This window comes from Dermacentor andersoni, chromosome 4 (genome assembly GCF_023375885.2).
Source record: "Dermacentor andersoni chromosome 4, qqDerAnde1_hic_scaffold, whole genome shotgun sequence".
Classification (NCBI taxonomy): Eukaryota; Metazoa; Arthropoda; class Arachnida; order Ixodida; family Ixodidae; genus Dermacentor; species Dermacentor andersoni.
This window is the reverse complement of record NC_092817.1, coordinates 132,841,308-132,850,702: the sequence shown is the minus strand read 5'-3', so window position 1 is coordinate 132,850,702 and position 9,395 is coordinate 132,841,308. Positions and strand designations below refer to the sequence as shown.

The window sequence follows — 9,395 nt, the reverse complement described above, 5'->3', positions numbered from 1 at the left end:
AAACCACACGGGAAATAATCGAGGCATTCCACATTAAAAGATTAGGAGAGACTTGCGTTAGCCATGCATCTTTGTCTGTTAGAATGCGAATTTCAGTATCTTCACAACACGTGTGTTAATCTGAAGTAGTGTCTTTTTGTTGTTTCCTTTTTTGACTTCCCTACTTCCTGATATGTTTAACTGATGTCTTCATACCTTGTCATGTTGTTATGCTGCGTTCTTTTGCAATCACCTATATATACATATATATATATATATATATAGTTAGCTGAAAGTTAGCGCTCGTCCTGTCTGCTTGCAGTCTGTGTATGTGTCGCTTCGCGCAACAATCCAAGAGCATATGTGAAAAAAACATGGCTAGTAATAACTAGTGAGCACTGCACAAAAGTTGAACATGAAAACTAGTAATAGTAAAGACATATACTTGCATAGACAATATATAATAGTATAGACAATATTTTGCAGCTGAACTGCAAAATATTGCAAATATCACAAAGACAACATAAAAACTGGGCAGGACAGAGCACTGACTGTTAGCTATAGTTGAAATATGCACACCAAATCTAGACATAAAAAGTCAAAACTAAACTGCCGAAAATGGTCATCTCTCCAAGAGACCACTGAGGAACAAAAGGTATACTTTTTATAAATCCATCTCATAGATTACTGATCTAATTAAACTTGACACATGACCCCTTGTGTGTAACAAATGCCCTGTTCTCGTTACATATGCATGATTACCAGCCTTGGTGAAACAATGACTTGCACTAATGTTTCGAACACCGTTAAAAATGCTGCTTGTTCTCAACTTTCTGTTATGACAGCACACTTGTGGGCAGTTGTGAACCCTAGTTGCCTATAGGGCTCAAACACCATGTTTTGGCTGCACATGTACTGTCTGCCGAACACCTGGTTCAGGATAGCTTGCATCTTGGAATGTGCAGCCACACTGGTGGCACAGCATTCTTTTTTCAACTTGCCAGTTGATAAAGCCTCAGCAGCTGCAATCACCTGCCATTGCTCGTAAAGGTGCCATAAGGTCAGGCTGCAAACACAGATACCACGTAGCAAAACTTTCAGAGTGCATTGTGTGAGTCGAGGTGTGTAATTTGTGCTTTAGTTTGGCAACGCTGCCACATTTACAACTATTCATTGCAGCTCCTAAATTTCAACATCAACACAATAAATCAGTACAGTTCCTTCAGTATGGTGGCAGATGCTCAGCTGCAGGCTTTCTAGAACCATGCATTATCTTCAGACAGTGCCAGTACAGCCCGTAGCACATCTTTCAAGCACTCCAGACAAGTACACTGATTACACTATACACAGAGCATCTGGTGTCGATTTACCTATAGAGGCAAGGTAGCCCCTAGAACACGTTTTGCGACAGGTATGCTGGGCACTTTGTCCCCTGAAATGCAAGTGCCATTTGGTACTTCAGTGCCTGTAGTGTCCTTTACATCTAAATGAATATTGAATACGTAGTAGTAACATGAAGTCGACAAACAAAAGCCATCAGCCATCAACTGTGTGGCAAATCTGGGTGCAAGCTATTCTCTTATCAAGTATACCTGTAGGCATTGCGACCAATGTGCTCCCAAGATGTATGAGGCATTAGTCATTGCAGAGTTGTAAGGACATGACAATCCTAGGATGATTATGTTCTTGAGGCTTTTTTCCCCCACTTTCCATCTTTTGAAACGTGTATACTGTAGTCATGAAAAAAAATGCTACAACTGGCGGGTGATAAGTTTTGCGTCTTATTTCCTAGCAGCTCATTGAAACGAGCCACGATGACAAATTCAAATGCTGTTGCCTGATCAGACATTGAAATTTCTTAAACACTAACAAAACCAGATAGACATTAGAGTGAGCATCACTTAAATACATTACACTGGTTTAAAGTTATTGCACCACTTTGTGCCAGGTAAAAATGTTAGAAACATCAAAAATGGTAAGATTCTACGGCCAACCGTGAAAACTAAATAAAAAATCATTAAGCTTTCTTAAATGGGTACAGGAGCTTTACAACTGGCCGTCTTGGTGATGGACATGCAGATAGATGAGCAGCCATTCCACTGAGACGAGAATGTTGAGGGCTTCGCATGGAAGTCTGCGAGACACTGCAGAGTAGTTCTTGGTCCACGTGAAGGAGGTTGTTTGCATACACGTCTGGGCCACCATACTGAATGCATGGTGTTACCGGAACCTTTTCCCCCTGCATTGTGGTAAAAAAGCACGGTTAAGTTTATATAATATTTAATATGCAAAAAAAGAGGTGAGGCATGCAGACAGGACACGAGAGTAGAGAAGTGAACACGAACACGAAAGACATGAAAAATTTCATTAAATTGTTTTAATAGATAAAATGTTTATGCTATGTGTCATTCATTATGAGGATTCATAACCGCAACATATTTCACATATGAGCAGGTAGAATTATCAGCTTGGTCAGTTTGTACAAGCTCGTTTGAGGCAAGAAATCGAGTTTCACAAACAAAACCTCAACATTCTTGACTGAAAAAGGAACACCTCAGATGACATGCAGTCCTGTGAGTCGGAATTGCACAGTTCAAGAAAAACAAATTAAAACTCACACACCGATCCTGAAAAAGGAATAAGCACCTGCTACTGCAAAAAGCTAATTAATTGATAGGTTTTAGTAGCACAAGGGCATCTTTGGCCAAAGAGCGCGAAGTCTATACTGCAAAAGATAAACTTAGCGCATCTTTACAAAGCAAATATATAAAGATGACTAATGCCTTTCTGCGCTACAGTTGCTTTGCTCTAGCGTGAAGTCATTTTAATGCATGCACACGCATACACACGCTACACCCAAGTTTAACAGCTGCAGTATTAAAATTGGGCAGCAACGAAGTCGCAACCTTTAACCCTTGATCCCAAGCTGTACTAGTGACTGGAGGAAGTACCAATATCGCCAATGACGAGTCACACTCTTTCTGCCCGATGTTATGCTGCTGTTATTGTCAAAGATGAGTTACAGTCGGCATTGAGGGAAAGCTGCCCTCAAGAGCAGCTCTTATTTTTGTGTTATTTCTAACCAGAGACCAATGAAGTAATATATTTTTAGAATGAGAATGACACCCAAAAATTGAGTACGTAAAAAATTCGGAAAATTTGGTACATTTTTCCGGAATTAACTTGGGGGTTAATGGTTAAAGCGGCAATCCAGAAACTAGAACAAGTTTTTACATGTTTGCTACCAGTGAATGCTAGAAAATATGTTGGCATTCTGTAGTTTCGTTTAACAATGCAAAAGGGATTCTTAATAACTGAGGAAATAAATGGAAAAGTATCATGAAGTATATTTCGCGAATGTAATGCAGAATCACTCAAGTTCTGTTAGTATATAATCTCCACTTGATTAACCTGCACTTTCTGAACTAGTTCAGGAGGTGCTGCATTTCACTACTCATCACACCAGTTCAACGTGGCAGCAACTGCACGTTGTGATTTGTTTTACTTAGTGCAGGCTTTGTACAGGGCGAGTTCACAGCATTCCCCACACTTGGCCGAAAGGTAGTGCATGTTTACGCAACGGGTGTGGTGCCGCTTTCGCACGAGCGAGGTGCAGAAATCAGAGTTTCATACAATAATTACTAGAGGGAACTTTGACGTTAGTGTCTACAGAAGATCAAACAAGAACGGCTTCACTAGCATGGAAATTATGGGAAGTACATGGATTTGCCTAAACTTCATCTGTTTGGCTTCAAACGGCTTTGTGACTTTGTCAAATACTGTGTAATAAATAAATAAACATTAAAATCGTCCGATGACAGGATTCAAACACAGGAACTCTAGAACACAAGTCTGATATTGAAACCATTAAGCCACGGAGGCATGTAACGACAAGCGAGTGCAACGCCCTGATGAATTTATCGCGGGCATACCAGTGCCTTGAGACGCTTGGCGCCTTTCAATTTGGCCACCTGGACAAGCTCAATCGTTGCAATTAATAGCAATTGTGCGTGTTGGCGCCGTCTTCTGCACTTCGAAGAGTATAGACTGCGCTGAAATCGACAATAAGATTTATATAGCGTATAATATACGAAGCCACAAGAACGTTTGAATTCACAAGCTCGAATATCAGACAAATCCATGTGCTTCCCACCATTCCCATGGTGGTACGACTGCAGCGCCAGAGTTCCCTCTAGTAATTACTGTAAGAAACTCTTATGGCAGAAATAACCGAAGTGCCTGTCATTTTGTTTTGGAGTAATAAACTAAGTTTTTCTGTCCTATAAATCTTACTGGTCATTAATTCCAAGTTTTAGTGCAACCACATGTCTAGTAGGCATTTGTGGTATTTTGCATAAACATTGCAAAGCCAACTGTGAATGTTCACTCTGGTAAATTGTTTATGATCGAGTAGCATAGACTACTGAAGCAATCTCTGGAAGGCAAGTGAAGTAATTTTCTTATTAGCAGCCTTTAAACAGCATTCGAGCATATGACACATGCACCTCATATATGCAGATAATATTTCCTTGACTCAGCAAGAAGCGATGCTTCATGTTCCACAAGGCTACTTCAATCAAAGCAGTATTGGTGCTCTCTAAAAACAATGCCAATGCAGATGATTCAAATATTCTTCAGGGGCAACAGTTATGCCTGAAATCATGCTAAATTAGCTTCTTTAAACACATGATCAGACCGTGTTAGAAGTGCTTCTTAAAATCCTCCTATTTATTAGACTAGTCATATATCTGTACACAAAGGCTACTAATTAGGTCCCATGCTATATCATCATCTTTACAAAAGCTTCACTTAGTAATACACATGCTGTGATAAGATTTGAGACCACATTGAGATGCTGAACAAGGTGAATTCATTATTTTTCAAATGAAGCTCCTGTTCTTCCAAACGAGAAGAAAGGATACTGAGGGTCAAAATTTTTCTGAATCACAGCTGGAAGATGCCAGGAAAGGCACGTGGAAACTTATTTGTAATTTTCTATTTAAATGTAGAAATGATAAAGGGAAATGAAAATGGTAAAAAAACAACCAGGCATGGGGGGAGAACGAACCTACAGCCTTTGCATTACGCATGCGATGCATTAACCACTGTGCCACCGAGGCAGCATTCAACCGTCCACAATGGCCCCTCAGATTGTCGACGCTTGAACGCGGCCGTAGTACCACAGTGGTTAGTATATCACTTGCGTAATGTGAAGGTTATGGGTTTGTTCCCCACCCACAGGTGGATATCTTTTAATCCACTTTCATTTACCCAGAATTTATCATTTCTATACTTCATATAAAAAACTTAAAACATGTTCCTTTATGCTTTCCTTGGCCTCATTATCTGCTGGCTTCTTCCAGTTCTGTTACTTCAAACACTTATACATATTCTAATCTGGTAAGTAAACAGCTTTTGCATGATGCTGGAATGCAATATAAAACATTATTGCAGGGCCGTGTTATGTAGAATGCCTTACATTGCCCAGGCAAGGTGTATAATGTCAATCTGAAAAAAACAAAACAATTCCCACTCTAGGCAGAAATGCTGTGTACTGCTGTGTGCAACAGGGTTTAACGAAAACAACTTGTTCAGAAATAAAGCCACCAAACAACGAGGAAATATGAGAACTAGATGAAAATTGGTGCAGTTGCATGTTAAAAATTTAGCACAGCAACAGATGAAGTCTTAATGAAGGAAGCGCGAGGATGGTTTATTTTGGACACACGAGGCAATGTACATGAAAGATGCATATGAGCTTACTCGTGGAGAAATATTGTTTATGTAGCAGCTAAACTACGAACAGGCCTAGAACACACTGATACAAGGTGTCGAGCAGGTAAATCTTATCATGCCCTTAAGTCAAAGAAACATGGCTGTTTCTCACGATTCGCTACACATGGCTGGCTCACACAACTTAGCCACTTCTATATATGCCTTGTAATTACCAGGTGGTCTGTGTGAGACGTGCAAGCTTTAAATATGTACAAGTGCCACGTAGCTGGACAGCACCAATGTAATGACGTTTGGCATCGTTTTGAGGAAGTGAAACCAATTCTTGCATTTTTCCTAATTAGGTAATTAGTTATTAACGATTATTTAACTGCTCAAATATTATATTCAAAGCAAAATTGTCAGTGTGAAAATTGTAGAGCATCCTGAAAAATTCCCAATCCAGCTTTCTACTGCTCAATAGGTGCAACAATTTTTTTTTTCAAGCTTGAAAGAAGCCAGTGAATACATGCAAGAAGTGCTGTGCAACTAGCCACTCGTGCACCTGAACTCCTCATTTGGCATTCAGCATTTGGCTCCTCCTTTCATGCTTGAAAAAAAACTTTTCAAAAAGAATATTTTAGAAATTGATTAATTATAATTGACTATGTTTTAGGCAAAATGCATGAAATAGTGTGACTGCCACCTCCATTTTCGGCGACATGAATTGACTCCATTTTCATTTCCAAATCCAGCTATACATGGTGCGTGTTTTGAGCTGGTTCTGTAATTTAGGCTGGTTTTAAATAATTGAAGCTTCGCACCTTAATAATGGAGTCAGCCTAAAAAGAAATTGGTACATAAACGGTCGCTGTCAGTACTCCATACTCCTTTAACTTAGTGCAAAGTGCTTGTGAGCCAAGAAGTTGGTAGCTCTAAACAGTATTTCTCATTTTGACCTGGTGTTATAGCCCACTTACTATGATGCCATGCTGCTCAGTCATGCTGGTCCCAGCTTCAATCTAGGCAATGGCAGCTGCCCTCCAATGGGGGTAAAATGCAATAACGCTTATGCACTTAGATTCAGGTGTACATTAAAGAAGGCCAGGTTCCCAAAACTTCAGGTTGTCACTTTGGAATGTAAAAGCCCATAATTTAATATTAAAATCTAAAGTTGCTTTATTAGGAGCAGGGGCATCATTTTGAGCTTTTACTGCACTGCCATGGCACCAAGAAGCTCCGAGTAAATAAAAACAATTTCTTAGACAATGTACATATCTTGCAAACATTTACAAACACTTCTCTGCATGCACCTCTGTTGCTGTTATATTTAGATCCGTATGCCAAGGCGGGCTATGATGTTAGAACATGTTTCAAACTTGTTTTTTTTTTACCGCTTTAAAGTTGTTGGTTATTTCGCATCTCATTGTGTGTTGACCGCACATTTCAATGCACCAATTTCTTCAGAAAGTGCACTCCTCTTTATTCATTTGTGCATGCAAAAAGGGTTCAGAAGAACTGCTTTCTGAAGATCTGTATAACAAGCAAAAAACAATTCTATGTAGGCTGCACAAAGAGAAAGGATTGGTTTGTAGATAAGTTATTTAGTTCTTAAAAAAAGAGGCAGCTGTCAGTATTCTGTTCCAAAATAAAAATTGCCCCTAGCTACCTGGCTCTGCTTCATTTTCCGATGCTGATGGTCCATTCGGGGGCACTAAACTGATAGGCTGCACTTTGGCCATGTCGGGTGTGCTGTCACCAGGCCCAAGGTCGATCGACATCCTCATCAAAAGTCGAGTCCAAACGCTATAAAAAAACATCTCATCATTTTGCTATCAGTTTTGTCATCTTGCGTGTTTCACACACGGCCGTCAGTGAAATATTTCGTCACTTGGATGCTGCAAAAAATTCAAGCATTTTCTGGCAGCCAAGCTGAATACACAGTAAATGGAGAACATTAAAGAGCAAATGCAGTTGTCACATTAGATTGATCAAGTACAGCAGAAACGGAAATAAATCAGTGATACTGTGTATGTTGGCTTTGAATGCAAGAAACGTAAAAACAGGAACTTGCAGCCACGCTAGTTTGAATTTCCCGCGTTTGCTACACCTCCCAACAAGTTTGGCATCGTCCGGTACTCGGGGATAGTAATCGCTTAAAATCAAGATGAACGAGCGTCGGCATAAATTAACAGGATACTTAACCGGGCAATATTGGCGCATAAAACAACTCACGTAGCGAAGCTACTGTCAATTACCCGATGACGCATCTGCGGGCGGTGCGGTTTGGGCGAACAATTCAAAAAGGAATGAGAGTTTCACTTGTTTCACGCCTACTAAGCTAAGACAGAATTTGAGTTTCTTCCTAAACTATACTGGATATTTACGCTCCGAATAAAACGCTGGAAATTTTGTTACGTCACATTGTATACGTATGAAAGTGAGGAAATAAGCTTTTATTGTATTCTGCCCAGACGGCATGCAGCAGCTACCACTCTCATGCAACAAAAGCATGAAAGTGGTACTCGCGGCACGGAAAACAAACATATACAGCGCCAACGTTACGCCCTTTGGAGTTGGAACTAAGCACGATCAAGCCAGTTAGTTTTCTAGCTTTCATAACGCTATGGAACACGACCAAACATCGAGCGAAACAACTGTCTGCTCTGGAAAATTATTACCGCTTCCATTTATATACCTATCGCTGCCACAAGCAAAAGTCAATGGGCTAGCTGTCCACAAGCGGCAGATTAGACTGACAGCAACATATTACGATAACGTAAAACAATTTCCACGCTGACTTGGCAGCCGCGGTATGCGCTAAGTGCCACAGTTCTCGTTTGCCGCTCGAAATTCACACCATGATGACGGTCACTGCATCTTTCACATGAAATATTGCACGCTTCGCTCCGGAGCTCAATAGGAGGGCGAAACGCATTTGCACGTACGTACCTGAAATCCGCATGCCGGAAACCCGTCGACGCTTCCGAGAACGGGGCACACAGCCATACACTCGTACGGCGGCTTGACTTGGACGTGAGGCACTTCTATCAAATATTTCACATGCGACATGTTTCACACCGATTTCGCAAACACGAGAAAATGCCGCAGGTCGCAATGCGACGCCGTGCACCCGTGCATCTACCGATGAGCTGCGTGCACGGACTTGCAGAAAAACAGAACTATGACAAAACGGCCGGCGCGAAAGGATGGCGGCTCTCGTTGCGGAGACGAAGCGCACGAAGCAATGTTGCCAACTGTTGGTTCCGCGTTATGCCGGCGGTGGTGGCTTTAGTGGCGTGTGTTACGGCTGTCTATTTTTTTATTTCTTTTCCCCAAACAGTATAGCTAAGATCAGTACGTTGTTTGAATTTTTAACTGTGTCGTTTGGTATTATCTTTGTCTTTTTATGCTATTAAGCGGCCAAATATGGCCTCCCAGGTCCGCGCGCGCCAGCTTCGCGCGCAAATCTCAGAGGCCATAAGACAACTCGTTAGGAAATGTCGTTCTTGTCGTTGTTAACGTTTCATCATCGTTTCTTCAACTGAGATAGAGAGGTAGTGTCCCTTTTCCCGGGGTTGGGAGGGGGCGATCAAGACGGCATCGCTCAGCGGGGGGCGGGGGAGTAGGTTGGTGTTGGTTGTTATCGCGAAATTCGCGAACCCTGCGATTTTTTTTATAACGTAAGCATTCTATACTTACCC

General features: G+C 41.1%; 1 long non-coding RNA gene across 1 annotated transcript; it reads right to left on the bottom strand.

The window, feature by feature from the left end:
- Positions 1–301: 301 nt before the first annotated feature.
- LOC129386534 (uncharacterized) lies at positions 302–8,905 on the bottom strand. The gene is made up of 3 exons (XR_008613889.2): positions 8,644–8,905; positions 7,361–7,497; positions 302–2,218 (listed from the first exon to the last, which is right to left on the bottom strand). It is a non-coding gene; the product is annotated as an uncharacterized lncRNA (long non-coding RNA).
- Between the last annotated feature and the right edge of the window lie 490 nt (positions 8,906–9,395).